The sequence below is a fragment of the Tamandua tetradactyla genome, chromosome Y, assembly GCF_023851605.1.
Source record: "Tamandua tetradactyla isolate mTamTet1 chromosome Y, mTamTet1.pri, whole genome shotgun sequence".
Classification (NCBI taxonomy): Eukaryota; Metazoa; Chordata; class Mammalia; order Pilosa; family Myrmecophagidae; genus Tamandua; species Tamandua tetradactyla.
In genome coordinates this window covers 3,655,163-3,671,769 of record NC_135354.1, presented here as the reverse complement: position 1 = coordinate 3,671,769, position 16,607 = coordinate 3,655,163, and the positions used below count along the sequence as shown (strand labels likewise).

At 35.8% G+C, this 16,607-nt stretch overlaps 1 pseudogene; it reads left to right on the top strand.

Annotated features, from left to right (window-relative positions):
* The window catches only part of LOC143672483 (structural maintenance of chromosomes protein 6-like), a 74,553-nt pseudogene extending 58,726 nt beyond the window's left edge, over positions 1 to 15,827 (top strand).
* The last annotated feature ends 780 nt before the right edge of the window (positions 15,828 to 16,607 follow it).

Here is a 16,607-nt window from a genome sequence, read left to right as displayed (position 1 = left end):
GGAGTGGTTGTGACTTGGTGCTTTAGAGCAAGCTAATAGTAGCATCTCATTTTATATATTGGCATGTGTCTGCTCAAAAATGGTTACTGCTTCCTAGCTTAGAAACCTATGTTTTCAACAGACTGGCAAGAATCTGCTTTTCACCAGAATCTCCTAACATATGCTTGCCCTCTTAGACTCCTACACTCTTTCCATTCTTATCCTCACACCCTGCGAGGGTTCACTGATGCTACTTGACATTTCTAGATCAGTCCTTGTTTTTACTTCAACTTGAACCATATCCCAAGGAGGTGGTTTAGGTACTGCCATCCCATTTCTCTGCTTCTCTCTGTAGGAAGAGTCTCTCAAAAGAGTTGTCTGTGTCTTTAATTTCTCTCTCCTCATTCTTTCTTGAATTTGCTGCATTTAGGCTTTGAAAGCCTCACCATATACCAAACAGCATGTCAGGATACCAGTGAAACTCGCTTTGCTTATTTTAGTAGTGAGTGTTGACTACACACTGACTTGACACAACCACAGTGATTGACTCCGTAAATCATCTCATTCTTCCTGAAAATGTTTTTTACTTGGCTTCTAGGATCTTATTCTTTGGGGTTCCTTATTCTCTAAGTAGTCTTTTTTTCACTATTCTTTTCTTATTCCTCCTTAACTGGAACCTCTAAATATATCATTGCTCCAGGCCTCTTTTCTCCATGCACTTAGTTTCTGGGTGAACTCATCTAGTTTCATGGTTTTAAATATGGTTCATGTACTGATGAATACCAGATTATGTCTCTTTCTTGTTCTCTCCTCTAAATTCCAGAACATAATGTATTCAGAATATATTCTCCAGTTAGATATCCAACAAGAATTTCAGACTTAACATCTGAAAGCCAAACCCTACATTTTCCCTTAAAACCTGCTCCTTCAGTTTTTTCCGTCTTTATTTTACAGATGCTCTAGCCAGAAATCCCATTCATCCTTGAGTCCTTTCTGCCACCCCACATCCTGTTTCCTGAAGTTAAAACTATATCTAGGATCTAAACACTTCTGTGGCTGCCACTCTTGTAAGAGCCATCATCATGTCTCTTTTGAGAGACATGATCTGCTTCTGATTCTCTGCTACCCCCAGTCTCAGTTTAGCAACCAGAGTAAAGTCAGATCATACCACTGCTCTGCTCAAACTTTCACGTCCTGAGTCCCTTAGTGTAAGCCTTACTAGGACCTATTGGTGTGGCCCCCAGGATTGGTCTCACCGTCTCTCACTGGTGTTGCCCAAAGGAGCACTTGGCTCACTCCTCAGTCTGCTGTAGCAGGTGGCGTCCTCTCACCTTTCATACCCCTCAGGGGGCCTTAGTGATTGCTGTTCCTTTTTCCTGATATGCAATTCTTCAAGATGTCCATGCTCAGTCTGTTTGGTGTCACCTGAGAGTGAGTCTTTTCCTGACCATTTTGTGTAAAAATAGTATACCATTTTTCCCATCTTTCTCTACTGCCTGCTCTTCAAGAGATGTGAGTTCCATGAGGAGAGGGACATAGTCTGTTTTCTTTATGGCTGTATATGTATCCTCTGCAACAGCACCTTTCATAGAGTGGGTACTCAGTAAGAACATGTCAAATTAATGAATGAATAAATGTAAAACATATATACAAAGGCCTTTTGATTTTTGGAATTCTAGGACTAAGAAAGTTCCCACTATCCCCACTTTGTAATCATTGCCCCATCCTGTTCTTGGCATGTCCATTCTTCAGTGCTTATAAGGGCTCACAGGTCTGAAATTTTTAGTTGAAAGACTGAATGTCTTTTAGTGAGCCCCAAGTTACAGTTCATAGGGATATCTTTTCTCTCATCTTTCCTTTGCTGTGATAATAAACTTTATTTTTTTGTTGTTTGTTTATTTTGTTTCTCATATAATTCTCATGTAATGGGAAAATTAAGGTTTTTAAAGTGTTTTTTTTTTAACTAATTGACTTTTGCATATGATATCAGTAAAGGATTTAAGGAAGTTTATACTTAACAAGGCAACACAGCATAATGGTGAAGATTCTGGGTTGTACAGCTGAGTTGTCAGGTTTAAATTCTAATCTGTCTGCTTAACTAGTTTAATGATGTTGAAGAGTTTAATAAACCCTGACACTTTCTCAGCATTCCTGTAAGAAAATGGACAGAATAGTACCTAACACTTAGGGTTGTTACGAGGGTGAAATCAGTTAATATTTGTGGTATGTTTAGATCAGTGCCTGCCACATAGTATTGCATAAATTTTGCTAGGTAAAAAAAATAAACCTTTTACCTGTATATTTTCAGTTGTTATCAGGTATTTTCCATGGTCTTACTACCTGTAATCTACACACAATTAAAATATATATTTGATTGAAATCTGGTAAGCTAACCCTTTTGTATTTTTGTCTTCTAGAGCTGCTTATCATCCAGAGTTTCCAACAGTACTGACAGCTTTAGAAATAGATAATGCTGTCAGTGCCAATAGCCTGATTGACATGAGGGGAATAGAGACAGTGCTATTAATCAAAGTAAGTCCAGGTGTTTGCTGTGTGTTATGTTATTTAAAATTTTCAAAACCAAAGATACTTATGCCGACTTGTATTTCACTTCTTTTATAATGGAGTTGTTATTTTTAAGCACTGTACTTTTTTTTTGCATGGGAAGGCACTGGGAATCGAACCTGGGTCTCCAGCATGGCAGGTGAGATCTACTTGCTGAGCTGCCATGGCCCACCCTAAGCGTTGTACTTTTATCATTTGGGAAATCTATATAGTAATCTTAATAGGGTTGGTTGGTTTGTGCTTTTTCTACTCTAGGGGGCTTTACAACTTCAGACTATTCATAAATAATTTCACAAATGGATGTTATTCCTTTGGTTTATAGTGTTATAAAAATTCTTGCTCATTCTTTCTTGACTACCAAGTCCATTTTGTCTGTGCCCTTTCAGATGCATATTTTACTTTCTTCTACTTCTTAAAAGTATTTTGCCTGATATTTTAAAAGTTATTTTTCTTATAACTGAGCTCTGTAAAAAAATCAGTATTTATTCTTCATTTTTATATATATTTTTATGTCAATTCCTGTTTGACTTGACCACCATATTGGGTTGCATCTATTGGCAAAATATGGTGAGAAGGCACAAGACCCTTGAAAAAGTAATCTCTAGTCAAGACAAACATAATAGTCTGTTTTTCTCATTAATGAAAAGAGAGAAGTGGTGACATTGATCATCCAAATGTATGTATTGTGGTTGATATTGTAAATATTTACAAGTTTGGCTCACTCAGATTTTTAGAACAATACTTGAAATGAAACAATAAAATACTGTTGTAAAGATCTGTCCCCAGAGAAGAAGACTAGGCCTCTGATAAGTCAAATCCCTTTCACTTCCTCCAGAGCTCAAATATTTTTAGGTTTTCCCTACGTAAATCAAAGTATCTTTTATTGAATTTGCTATTCAGTCATATCTTTTCTAAGTCATAAAAATCATTTTTAAAAATTAAGACCTAGTCTAAAATGAATGTTTTCATGTGGAAAAATGGGTAAAATATTTTTAAAGTATTTTATGTGAATATCAGTACTAGAATTTAAAAATAAAATTGATTGGCTTGTCATGAAAGGTGACTTTAAAATTATAGTATTGTGGTACTGTAAAAAATGTAATAGTTTTGATTCTTTAAAACTTTTTGAAATTCTTATTAGCAGTGTGGAGTTATTTCATTTGAAAGTTTGAATAGATAACCTGAGTTATCTTAATCATGAGGATTAGTAACATTTTGAAATTTTGTGCATCAGAAATAGTATGACATAATTGTTAAAATGTAATTTACTGGTTCTTTTAGAACAATTCTGTAGCTCGTGCAGTAATGCAGTCCCAGAAGCCACCCAGGAATTGTAGAGAAGCTTTTACTGCTGATGGTGATCAGGCTTTTGCAGGACATTATTATTCATCTAAAAATACAAGATCAAAGTCCCTAAGCAGAGATGTGGATTCTGAAATAAGGTTGGTGTGAAGTTTAGCTTTACTGTAGTATTCCCATGGCTTCCTTTTAGGCTCAATTTCTTTCCTTTTCCCCTTTTAAATAGTTCTTTCAGTGAAGATCTTTGAGATCCCCTCAGTGTTTAGTCTCAGAAGGTCATTTAACTGAATATGGAATTCTAGGTTGACAGTCATTTTCTATCATCACTTGGATGATAATATTCTGGGCTGACAGTATTTTAGAAATGTGTTCCCAGGACCACCTTTTTAATTCTTGTTCTCTGTCTGCAGAGATAAAAAGTTTAACTCAGTGTAAATCAGCTTAAATCACTATGCCCACTGTTTCTGATGATTTTCCTCAGGAAGGGAACAAGTGTCCTGGTTTATATTTTGGCTCAAGTTCCTTATCATTTCTCTGACTGTGCTTTGGTTTTCACTGTTTTAGAGAGATGGCAAATTGACTGCCACCCACTACTCAATTCCTGTCTGTTTGCCTCTCATTTTGTGACCCCAGGACATCTGGGTATAAATGAAGCTTGGTCCTGTGTGTTTGTCCCAATGCAGGTAACTGGTGCTGTATTTTCTCCCTAAGGAGTTATGAAAAGGCTGGGGGCTAGCATCAGTCTTAGGGGAGGCTGGAATTTAGTGAATCCTGGAAAGAGCATAACCCACCAAGATCCATGGTCCCTGGGAGAAAGCTCAGCAGAAGTCTTGCTTGAGTCTGGAAAGGAGCTGAATATAACCATACATTCTCCTTGTCCTCAAGTCTAAGGATGGGGAGAGATAGACTCAGGAGGCTTCCTTATGGTGCCTTTGTGAACATGCCACCACCCCCAACTGTTGAAGCACTTGTCCTTGGGGGTAGAGATTACTTTCACTCTTTTGGACTGCTGCCATTGGGCATTCTGCAACAGCAAGAGCGTCAGTGCTTCCATCCAAATTTCAAGGATTTTGCAACCAAAGAAAGTCCATCTGGAACAGTTAAAACACATGCCCAGGAAATAGCACTGCTGGAAGGGACAAATTGGGAACTTGAATGAAAAGCTAATAAGCATGAAAAAAGAATATCAGGTACTAAACATGATTTTCCAACTGAGCTACTCCAGGATAAATTGCTAGATTGAATATGAATTAGTAACTTAGATCTTAAGTAGTAGAACTTAGAACTTAAGTAGAATAAATGCTTAAGAAAATTGACAAAAGTTGGCAAGTGTTCTCAGTAACTTGTCTAATGGAAATGAGAATTATGTTTTCCAATAATAATAGTCATTTTGGGGTGATTATGTGAGCCACATAAGATAGTGAACATTACAAAGTTCAGTAAAACTTCTCATTTAACAACAGAAAAAAGTTAAATGACAAGCATCTTGATGTTATGGCATTCATCTCATATTTTAAACTGACTCTGAGCTTTTGTGGTAGGACAGATGGAAGTCCATAGTGTTTGAATGCATCTGTATAATAGTGACCTCTAGGGTAATAAATTTTTATTCAATGTGTCATAACACAGGTCTTCCTAATTTTTAACTAATCCTGAATTGTATGTATTCAAATGAATATGAGTTTCAATATGTAAAAGCAATACCGTGGTAGTAGTACTCTGTGTAATTCAGAATGGTTCATGCACTTGTTTCACAAGTCTTCTAAAGTATAGTGTGCTTGTCTCATAATGTAAGAAGGCATTGTAAGTGTGCCTCACAAGCAAATCAGGATCTCTGCTTCTACCATTTTAGTAATAGGAGGTCAGAAACTTATCATTGTGGTTGATCTTTGGCTTCAATTTTAGCTAAAAAGTGTGTATGCTGATATGTAATGACCAAAGCCTTTGTTTTAAAAACTAATGGAAAAATCACTTAAAAAATTATTTCCCACATTGATAAACTTTTTTAACAGAAAATAAACCAGGTTCTAATGATATTTAAAGGATTTTTCTGTCATGTTTGACTAGAAGCAATATGATAGTTGCGTGATATTTGAAAGCTAAAAAAATTATTTTCAGAAATGCAAGCATCTTTAATGTTTATTGAATATCACTTAGAAATACATAATTCTATCACAGATAAATGCCATATAACAATAATTGATTAACTCCTGGTTTTAAGAGAGCTGTCACCAGATAAATGTTTTGAAGGACTAAGACCATTTGGTTGTTTCTTGCCTACTGAATTATTAATTTTAAAACTCATCAGAGAATCAAAAGCAAGTGATTAATTTATAGGAAAGTACATCTACATTAGGTCACATTTGTTTCAAAAAAACATTAAGAGGGACATAGGTAAGGTGATTCAGGGGTAATTCTTCCATGCAGGAGACCCGGGTTCGATTCCTAGCCCATACACTTTCCCTGCAATCCCCAGAATTCTTTCAACAAATGGTGCTGCAATAACAGGATAGTCACATGGAAAAGAATGAAATGTGACCCCACCGCATAGAATTAAAAAAAAGCAAAACCCACAAACCTGTAAGTACTTGACAGGTAATGTGAACTTAATTAGATCAGAGTACAGTGACTTCATACAGCAAATGACGTTCTCTTTTAATTCACAAGTTCTATCAGGTGCCACTCCTGTAAGCACCTGGACTAATTCTAGTGAACTTCCCTAAACTAGATCTTGTAACAGGTGGTACTGCTTTGTGGTAAAACTGCAACACAAGTAAAGGAATTTTCATCCTAATTTCCTTTTGCCACATCATGAAGCGTTTTTGATACATCTGCTGTGCTTCAGGTTTTTCATCATTTTGGCTTGAAGTCTTCCATTTCTGAGTTTTGCGGGCTAATCTGGGTCTGTTAAGGTAGGTTTTGGGCACCTGTGTCTGTAGGCACATGTAGCTGGCCAGGGCTGCCTCGCATGCCCCCCCTGCTCCTCCCTGCTCATTCCACTCGTAGGTCCTTACCTTCCCCCCATGGCCTGTGGCTTCCTTCCTTCTGTTAAGGTAGGTTTTGGGCACCTGTGTCTGTAGGCACATGTGGATGGCTAGGGCTGCCTCGCATGCCCCCCCTGCTCCTCCCTGCTCATTCCACACGTAGGTCCTTACCTTCCCCCCATGGCCTGTGGCTTCCTTCCTTCTGTTAAGGTAGGTTTTGGGCACCTGTGTCTGTAGGCACATGTGGATGGCCAGGGCTGCCTCGCATGCCCCCCCTGCTCCTCCCCGCTCATTCCACTCGTAGGTCCTTACCTTCCCCCCATGGCCTGTGGCTTCCTTCCTTCTGTTAAGGTAGGTTTTGGGCACCTGTGTCTGTAGGCACATGTGGATGGCTAGGGCTGCCTCGCATGCCCCCCCTGCTCCTCCCTGCTCATTCCACTCATAGGTCCTTAACTTCCCCCCATGGCCTGTGGCTTCCTTCCTTCAAAATCCAGCAGCATGGACTGTTCTCCCAAGAAGGTGGGAAAGAACTTAGGGTGCTTGCCAGTTCGGACTTGTCCTCCAGAAACCTGTTCAATGCCTCCTCACCGTGATTTTCTGCTAGGCAGTGTGTTCTGATCATCCGAACTTTTTCACCTACTTGCTTAAAAAAAGTGTTTTTTTATTGTGGTAATATGTATATATAACAAAATTTGCCAGTTTAACTGTATTTAAAGCCACTATTCAGTGACATTAATTACAGTCTAATGGTGTTATGCTACCAATATGACTGGCCATTGCCAAAACTTTTTCATTATCCAAAACAGAAACTTTGTCTCCATAAAGGATAACTCCTCATCCCCCTAAGCACTAGCTGGTGGTAACCTCTGAAGTTCTTTCTCTCTCTTTGAATCTGTTTCATGTAAATGGAATCCTACAAGGGTTGTCCTTTTGTGTCTTGCATCTTTCACTTAGCTTAATGTTTTCAGGGTTCATCCATGTATATTCTATTACATGTGCAGATCACATTTTTCTGGTCAGTCATCTGTAGATGGGCATTTGGGTTGTTTCTACCTTTTGACTATTGTAAATAATGATGCTATGAATATTGCCCTACAAGTGTCTATTCAGTTCCTACTTTCAATTCTTTGGGTATCCAAGAGTGGAATTGCTTAACATTTTGAGGAACTGCCAAACTGTTTTCAACAGTGGCAACACCATTTTGCATTCCTTATCAGCAGTGCATGAGTTCTACTTTCTACACATCCTTACCTTATTATTTTAAAACTGTTATTTTCCACTTTAAAAATAATAGCCTGCTTAGTAGGTGGCTGATCATGATTTTGATATGTTTTCCTGATGGTTAAAAATGTTGAGTGTCTTTTTATGTACCAATTGGCTATTTGTATGTCTTTAGAGAACTGTCTCTTCTAGTCCTTTGCCCATTTTTAAATTTGGCTGTCTTTTTGTTGTTGAGTTGTGGGAGTTCTTAATATATTCTGAATATCAACCCCTTAATATGATTTGCAACTAATTTCTACCATTCTTTAGGTTGTCTTTTCACTTTCTTGATAATATCTTTTGATGTGCAAAAGTTTTTAGTATTTTGAAATCCAGTTCATTTAAATTTTCTTTTGTTGTTCATGCTTTTGGTGTAAAGCCTAAGGATCCATTTCCGAATACAAGATCCTGAAATTTTTTTCCTGTGTTTTCTTCTAAGAGTTTTATGGTTTTAGATTTTGTATTTTGGCCACTAATCTATCTTGAGTTAATTTTTGTAAAAGTGTGTGAGACAAAGTGCAGGATAAGGGCCCACCTCCTGACTTTTGACAGGTGGTTACTGCTTTTTTACTTTCTCCTATCCTTGGAATTACATAGATGCATGTTAACAGAGATTAGCTGCTTGCAGCATCAGGAATCAGATTTTTACAGGATAGTTTTAAGAACTGTAATTTGTGGTTTTAAAATTTTGCAATTTTTCTGTTGCACTTGTAGTTTTAGAATAGTGAATGTAGAAATTGTACTCCTGGTAGGTGCTGTTTGTGAGCCAGTTCACCACTTCAGGCCACTGACATGACTATGGCTACTGGGTCAACAGCCTCTTTTTTTAAAAAAATGCAGAAAAATTTTAATTGGAAAACAAAAGTAGCTCATATTCCCATTTATCCTTAGTCTCTGTTGATACTTTAAAAATAAATAAAACTGTTACATGCATATGGTCAGGAAATTCATACAGAACAGAAAGGTATGCAATTACAGATATTGTCTTGGTTTTGTTTATTATCCCATTGCAGTTTTCCATTGTGAAAGTGCCCAGAGAATGCAGGGACATGTGCACATAAGATTAGAGGATAATTAGCCATGCTGTTATTGCTTTACATAATATCATCTTAAAAATTGCCAATAAGCGGGCGGGCCGCGGTGGCTCAGCGGGCAAAGTGCTTGCCTGCTATGCCGGAGGACCTCGGTTCGATTCCCGGCCCCAGCCCATGTAACAAAAAACGGAAAAACAAAATACAATAAAACAAGAAAATGTTTAAAGATGTTTCCCTTTCTTCCTTCCTTCCTTCCTTCTATCCTTCCTTCCTTCTATCTGTCTTTCCTTTAAAAAAAAAAAAATTGCCAATAAATTCCTGAAAAAAAAATTAAAAATGCCTATGGATTTTTGGTTTTTCAGAATATTGTAACATGAGTATATAACTTTCTGAAGTGTGTTTTTCAAATTTTATTCTTTTATTCATTCAACAAGTATTTGATGAGTGCCTAATATGCCAAGCACCTTTCTAGGCACTTGAGATATAGCAGGAAACAAAGCACACAGAATAGCTCTCATTAAACTTATTTGGAGAAGTGGGAGCTAGCCTATAGGTAAATACAGGATCAGGTGATGAAAAGTTCCAGAGAGACACAGAGATCAGAGTGACAGGTAGAGGGTCCACATGTATTGTAGGTGGGCAGGTAGAGGAATGTATATATGGCTCACAAACAGCCATAAGGAATCTTATCACAGGGTGATGTATCTCTCAGTGGGTAACAAATGTTCGTTTACTATGTAAAAACTAAAAGCTAAGGAGGACACTCTATGAAGATGTGTAATTGAATTAGTTCTTCCCAGAATAGAAACTGAAGTAAATTTAGCAATTTTGTTAACAAAAATTACATTGATTGCTTATATTTATTCTCAAAGTTCAGAAAATCTCATAAAAGAATAGCTTCACTTTTGCTGGCTTTTACTTTTGATTTAGGCTTTTAAGTTTCAAGTTTGATTACATGGTAATTTTTTTACTTTTAGCAGAACTACTGCATGTCAATAAAGATACATTTTTAAAGATGATAAACTTGTCTCACTGAGTCCTAAGGGACTGTAAAATTTTTGCATCTGGCCCCATTTTATCAGAAATAATCACAGTTATTCTCCTTTCCCTACTTTGTCATTCATTTATCATTCATTCATCTAACATCAATGAAATTTTCTCTTTAATTTGAAAATTCTAGCAAGGTGGTATAGTTATGTTTCATCAAATTTAAGGTGCTCTGTTATATTATCTATAAGAAAGAAAAAGTGCTGCTAATTGAACTATGGAGTGAAAGATGGTTTCAGAGAAATAGGATATTAAAATGTAATGGAGGGCGGGCCGCGGTGGCTCAGCGGGCAAGAGTGCTTGCCTGCCATGCCGGAGGACCCCGGTTCGATTCCCGGCCCCAGCCCATGTAAAAAACAAACAAACAAACAAAATATAATAAAAACAAGAAAATGTGAAAAAAAAAATGTAATGGAAATATGCATCTTAGTGAACTAGAACAGACACCTTGAACCAGAGAAAGATTTTCTTAGCATCAGAGGTTTTCCTCTTCTTTCAGATAGGCAGCTTTGAAGCAGATGCTTGGATTAGTGAGGCAGGCCACAGTCACCTCTGAAGCCTGTCAGCTCTGCTAGCACAGAAAGCCCTTATGGTTCAGGCACCTGCCTCCTTTATCCATCTCTGTCCTCTGAGTCCTCCCAGCACTCTCTACCCTTTTTGAGTATTTATTTGCCCACAGTAAAAATTGAGCTGACGATCATTCCGTTTTCATCCTCTATACCTTGATACATTTCTTTCCATCTTTTCCTAGTTTGCCTCACTAATGAAAACTTGCAATTTGGTTGTCACTTCTCCCAGACTCACTCTTATGCCCTGGTTAGTATCATGGATATATGGTAGCAGTGTCCTTTTCACATTTTACTGTTAAATCTTATTCCCCTGATTTTTTTTCTTTTTGTGAGTCATATCTCAATACTGTTTCTCTGCTCACTACTATGCATGATTCTTTCCACATGGCAATCATATCATAAGTACTGGTAATGAGATAAGTAAACCTTCAGGTTAGTTTTAAAAAATCTATATAAGATGTTTTTGTTATTAGCAACTTGATAAAATTACTGGGCTGGTTTAGCTGTATAGGGTTTTGCATATGTGATTGCCAACAAGCCTTTCTTTTTAAAGTTTTTAAAGTATTTATAATTTTGAGCAGTAGATTTAAAGTATTTTTTTATCCTCTCCACTCCATCAAGCCACTTGGAAAATGAGGTTGAAAATAAGAAGGCACAGTTATTAAATCTTCAACAACATTTATCTGCCCTTGAGAAAGATATTCAGCACAATGAATTGCTTAAAAGATGCCAACTACATTACAAAGAGTTAAAGGTAAAAAGACAAAGCATCATTTTATTTTCCCAACTTACCACCTCCAAGTCATTTTTAAGATTCCCCTGTACATTTAGAGCAGTGGTTCTTAAAAATATTTCTGGTCTCAAGCCTCTTTATACTCTTTACAGAGCTTTCATTTATGTGGCTAAAAATTGAAAGAAAAAACTTTAAATATATTTTAATTCCTTTTTAAAAATAATAAACTCATTGTGTTAATATAACAATTTTCATTAAAAGTAACTATATTTCCCAAAACTAAAAATAAATAAACAAATGTGAGAAGATTGGTATTTTTTATATTTTTGTCAACCTTTTAAATGTGTGGCTTAATAAAGTTCAACAGAATTCTACCCATTTCTCATAGTCTGTTGTGATATTACATGTCATGTATTTATGAAACATCTTGTACTAACATCTTAGTGTTTTTATGTAAGTAGTTTTGACCTCACAGACCTCTTTGAAGAGTCTCAGAGAATGTCATGCTTTGAGAATTGTTGAATTAGGCTTTCCTTAACTTTAGACTTTAAGATGTTTCAGAAAAATATTTTCTCTAAATCTTAAATTGTCATGATTTTGAATGCAAAAAATGGATTACTTATATTTTTTTACCTTGAGTGGTGTGGAGGTCAGATTAGCAGTATGGGTCACCCATGGCAGAAGGTAGCAGTTCTGTGTAACCTTCTTTGGTTCATTTACCAATTCTGATGTGCCCTTTTGGTTGATTCCAGAATCCTTTTGTATCATAGCATAGTAGACCTTTGTGGATTAAAACATTCTTTCCAAGGTTTTTGTTTTTTAAATTTATTTCTATTACTAAAAATCAGTTTTTTCTTTCAGATGAAAATAAGAAAAAGTCTTTCTGAAATTCGGGAACTTGAGAATATAGAAGAACACCAGTCTGCAAATATTGCAACCATGGTGAGATGCTTCTCTTCAATTTAAATATAATGCTAAAAGATAAAACTGCTTCTCTTCAATTTAATTGTAATGTTAAAGGATAAAACTGTCATTTAGGGTAATGGCATTTACTCTCAGATTTTTTTTAAAAATCCTTTTAACTGAGGCTGTGCTTTAGGATTGCTATCTCCTTTTACAAATAAGGCAGAAACTGGCATGTAGGCTTCATATTCCTTGATATTTACATATACACTTGTATGCATAATAATTGATTTTGTCTTCTATCACATGGAATAAAACTTTGTCAAAAATTAATGTGCTTCTGAACAGTGGCCGATCCAAAAACATTGCCTAGCAAAGTGTTTGTTCACATAGTCATTTTAAGGGTTAATCAGTGTCAGTATTAAGGAGTGAAGGCAGCAATACCATTTTTGACTCATTTGTAATTGCTCTAGGGCTACATTGTTTTCTTTTTTCCCAAGGTAATGATTTTCATTTTAATTCACTGCCTTTTTGTTGCTCTTTAATTCTAGGCATGTTTTTAAGACACTCAGCTTAGTTCCTCTTAATTACAGTAAACAGTGAATTAGGTAGATTGCAAAATCTGGTTAAAGTGAACATATAATTATTGAGTGTCCTCATCTGTACCAGGAACCATATTAAGTGCTGAGAACAAAATAGATGAAGTCCCTACTCTGATGAAACATTACTCTAGTGAGACTTGCCTTCATTGTTTATTTTTATTATTTTTTTGTTTTCTACTTTTTATTTTCCTGCTTTTATTCCTTTTACTGAATTTTTTAAAGGTATGGACTTTGTCTTATGTATTATTGTTTACTCAGCACTTAATATATTGTCTGGCACAATATGTATATATTTATATAAAGTAAGTATATTTTGAAAGAAAAAGTAGAACAAAGATTATTTCTTTTGACTATAACTTCAAGCAGGATATTTTATAACTTGTGTCCTAAGTGTTTCCCTTTCTTATTTTAGAATGTGTCTTCTTCCACTTCCTTATTTTTCATTAGGGAGATGAAAATTCTAATATTCTTTCAAGGTGTATCTTGCTACTTCAATCTGCAGTTATATCTAGATTTTTAGAATAGGATTAACTTTTGTTTACATGTTTAAAAGTTGTTGCACTTATTCAACAGGCGTTTTCATAAAATGCTCTTTGAGGTTTTTTTTCTGTCTCTTCTCTTGCCTAATTTACACTTACACTTTGTTTTTGATCTGGTTTTTCTATAATTTGTTGTTTCTTTTTCAGAATTGTTTAGGATCTTTTTCTACAGATAACTTCCATATTTTAGTTTACTCTCTATGCTCTTTCAATGTTGCCAGGAAGATGAAGCTCAAGAAAATAAAAACAAAATGAAACTAGTTGAAAAAAGTATGGAACAACAAAAAAAAATACAGAAAATCTGAAAAGTTTGAAAATGGAAGCAGAAAACAAGTATGATGCTATTAAATTGAAAATTAGTCAGCTCTCAGAGCTAGCAGACTCACTTGAGGTATGTACATATTGTTACTATTCTGTTGTCTGTGCTTTTTTGTCTTTTAGTGTTACATCCACAGCACAGCTGCTGAATATTGCCCTAAAAGAATTTCTAATTAAATGTAAACATAACTGCATAAAAATAGGATGTAAAGCATGGAGAGAACCAGATATTCATCATTAAGCACTTATTGTTAAAGCATTTCTGCTCATGCCTCTAGGAGAGTAAAGTTACTGATCTTCTGTCTGTTTCTCCCCAGAATTGCAGCTTTTGTTTCTTCTTTTTGTTTTTAATTACCAGGAGGGACACCTGGTTTGTTTACACTGTTTGCTTACCTGTTCTGTTGTTCCATTTTTCCTTTGATAACCTAAGAATTTACTTGCCCTGAAAGCCAAATAGAAATAAAGTACCACCAAATGCCTGTTTAACAGCACATCTCAGTTACATTCCAGGTTGAATTCAATTGACATTTTTAACAAATGCTTTTTGAGACCAAATTTTGGGAAATAAAGTATTTTCATCAATTAAATTATATTAATTTCCCCATATCATCTAATAACTTAGATATCAGGTAGTTTGTTATCAGTATCACTTTTATGAATAGCTCTTAATTATTCTCAGAGCTTCAAATTTTATCAATCAGACACTGAGAAGACTTAATAGTATATATTAAAAAGTATGAGGTTGTGTTGATGACATCACTCTAATATGTGGAAAATTACCCTCTGAATCAAAATGTATTTGAATATTTTAAAAGTTGAATTTGTATGCATAGGAATTCAAATATAGTTGTATTGATAAACTGTTAAATTTGGAAGAGCAGCTGCATAGAGACAGCTTTTCTATTTGTATGATTAGATTTCTCTGTAGTTGCTCATATAGTCTAAGAATTTAAAAAATAAAATTAGTTTTAAAGTAAAGAATGAAATCAGTATTAAAATTGTCAAGAATAGAGGTAGGATTCAGATTTGTAATTGGAGTAGGAAAGTTTCAACAAAGTAAGTTAAAAAAAACAAAACGCATGGGTAGGGCAGGCAATGGTGGCTCAGTGGTAGAACTCTCATCCTGCTATGCTGGAGACCCAGGTTCGATTCCCAGAGCCTGCCCATGCCAGAAAAACCCACAACAGATAAAAGATCTTAACAGGGTAACTGAAAATCAAAATGATAAAATGTGCCAATATTATATAGAAAAAGAAAGATTAGGGCAATGATGGCTCAGCAGGCAAGTACGCTTGCCTGCCATGCCAGAGGAGCCAGGTTCGCTTCCTGGTGCCTGCCCATGTAAAAAAAAAAAAAAAGAAAGATTAGCTCCTAAGTTATTTATCCCAGAAAAATTACAATCAGGAAATGATGAAAGAATAAGCTATGTTCTATTCTTTTAGGGTTATCTAGACTAGAGCAACTCCTGGAATTAGGAGTCCATAAATTCAGGAGCAGAGAATATGGGCAGAAGGCAGGAAGGATTCTTAATTTTAACTCTGCCTTAGCTGCAAATAATTGAAAGCTAGGAGCTGAGTCCTTCAGTAAAGCTGTGTGCAGTCAGTAGACAGGAGGCTCTTCCTTTTAAGTATCACATCACACTAGCTGTGGATAAGAGCAGGTCAAAGAGGAATTGGCTAACAAAATTTAATTCCTGTGAAACTGTTGTCCTTGTAGTAACAGCTTCTAGATATAATCTGTTTGCTGTTAAGACTTGTGTTTGTTTTGTATTGTGGTGGTAATGAGGCTATGGAGTGCTCTGTTTAATATATGTAGTCCCTGAAATTTTGGCATAGGAAATATTTTTCTACTTGAATGGTGATTATTTTGATTTATATTTACAAACTTAATGGTTTTGTTCCAAACTCATTTGTTGGACAGGGAGCAGCAGAAGCTCATGCAGATGCAGGGTCTGCAGTATCTGAGGGCCAGGCTCTCAGTTTTGGACATGGGTAGAACCCATTTGCATGGATAAGCCTGAGCTTTTGAAAATGCTTAGTGCTTACTGTAAATCAGCAGTTTTTAAAGACCTCGTAAACCAAATAAACAGACTAAACCCTAATTTGATAGTTATTAAATCACCAGCCTTTTAATCTGCTAGAATTGTATTGAGGCATATTGATATACATCAAATGTATATATATGTAAGTATACAGCTTGATAAGTTGTGATGTGTACATACCTGTGACCTGATTGTCACAGTCAGAATAATGGACGTATTCATCCTGGCCCACAGTTTCCTCATAACCCTTCGTAGTCCCTGCCTCTCCTCTCCCTGCCCCTTGTCCCCAAACACTTGCTGGTCTGCTTCCTATTGCTGGTATTTTCACATTTTGTAAAATTATATACATAATGAAATCATATGTATGTACTATTGCTTTCTTTGGCACTTAATATATTTACTAGAAATATTTTGAAAGAATGAGTGACTAGAATAAAACATTTCTTTTGATTGTAATATTCATTCATATTGTTTCTGGTGCCAGCAGTGTGGTTCAGTGTTCGTGAGCAGCTGCTACATTGGATGACTGTGTGTATATATCATCTTCAGAAATCTTTTCACTAAACTCCACCTCCTTTAAAGAAATTTATGCAGAGTATATACCTTAAAAACCCTATTTATCCAATGACAGGGGAAAATATTTTGGCCATCATTCATTCATATATGAAATTATAAGATGAGGTAAAATAATCAAATGTGTTTATGACATTCCTTGTATTAACTTGGCTAGGCAT